General features: G+C 36.9%; 1 protein-coding gene across 2 annotated transcripts in view; it reads left to right on the forward strand.

The window, feature by feature from the left end:
- LOC107717788 (rhomboid-related protein 1-like) overlaps positions 1-1,510 on the forward strand; it is a 36,639-nt gene that overhangs the window by 20,631 nt on the left and 14,498 nt on the right. The window lies entirely within an intron of this gene.

Consider the following 1,510-nt stretch of genomic DNA (forward strand, 5'->3'; position numbering starts at 1 on the left):
CATACATTACATTTTCTGTGTGTGTGTGTGTGTGTGTAAAATAGGAGATATACAGGTGATATACAGTGCAGTTAAATTTGAACTATATTTTGCTGAATTCAGAGCTTAATCAAACATACTTGTCTGTAAAGGAGAGAATAGAGTATGCAAGAACAGATAAGAGAAAATGAGCAGATTCATAGTGACATAGGAGATATACAGGTGATATACAGTGCAGTTAAATTTGAACTATATTTTGCTGAATTCAGAGCTTAATCAAACATACTTGTCTGTAATTATTAAATAATCCTGAAGACCTTGATTGGCTGGTTCAGGTCTGTTTAATTAGAGTTCATGCAAAAGCCTGCAGGACGTGGCCCTTCGGTCCAGGAACAGAATCAAATAGCCGTGATGTAGTATAATACAGCTTAACTATCGCAAATGACATGTACAGAAGTATGATGAAATGAAATAAACACTTATGTTGTATCATATTTACTCAAAACATACTACATACATCAACACACATGTTGCAACATCAGTTTTTTGACATACTGTAAGAGCAAGTGTCCATTCTGAGGACAGAACGTGAGATGGAAATTAAAGAAAGGAGAGAATAGAGTATGCAAGAACAGATAAGAGAAAATGAGCAGATTCATAGAGACTATATGTGAGAAAGAGATGAAAAGACAAGGAAAACGGGTGGAGGACGTGCTAGAGGAATGAGTATTGAGAAAATGTAACATAAAAACAGAGCAGAATGATGAAGGCGGTGGTGGAGTAAGAGTGCTGAGCGCAGCACAGCTCTGTGTGTAATGCACCGTATAGGCGATCTGTCACACACACACAGAGGATATGCCAATATTCAGTTATCTCACCCGCATGCATGCATGTTCGCTTTCCTATGAGCTCTTAGTTTAGAGCTGTACTCAGTGTGTTTTGTGCCACTGAATGTTCTGTATTAAATTAAAGTCCACTTGGGGTGGCCACCTAACGACCACCCAGAACACCTTAGCAACCACATAGCAATGTCCTACTAACCACTCAGAACACCCTGACATCATGGTGGCAATTTCTGCACAGGCAAATTGCAGTTATTTTCCTCAAAAAAAAGAAAAAAGGTAGTTTCTATAGTACATGTATAGATTACAGCACAGAGCAGCTCTGTATCCTGACAACTATTAATTACCTTTATTATATTCCTTAAATGGGTCAGCAGTGGTGATGGCAGTAGAACAGAAATACAGGTCAGGAGGGGTTTATATGCACATATATTGCACATGTCATTTTAATGTGTTATTTTTTAGTACAGTGCCTTGCGAAAATATTCATACCCCTTCATTTTTTTCACATTTTGTTAAGTTGCTGCCTTATGCTAAACTGCTTTAAATTACTTTTTTTCCACATCAATCTACACTCCACACACCATAATGGTAAAGCAAAAAACAGGTTTTTAACATCTTTGCAAATTTATTAAAAATAAAAAACTTAAATGATGCCATTGCATAAGTATTCATACCCTTATCTGGGA

The sequence above is a fragment of the Sinocyclocheilus rhinocerous genome, unplaced genomic scaffold (genome assembly GCF_001515625.1).
Source record: "Sinocyclocheilus rhinocerous isolate Xijiao unplaced genomic scaffold, SAMN03320098_v1.1 scaffold1694, whole genome shotgun sequence".
In the NCBI taxonomy this organism is placed as follows: domain Eukaryota; kingdom Metazoa; phylum Chordata; class Actinopteri; order Cypriniformes; family Cyprinidae; genus Sinocyclocheilus; species Sinocyclocheilus rhinocerous.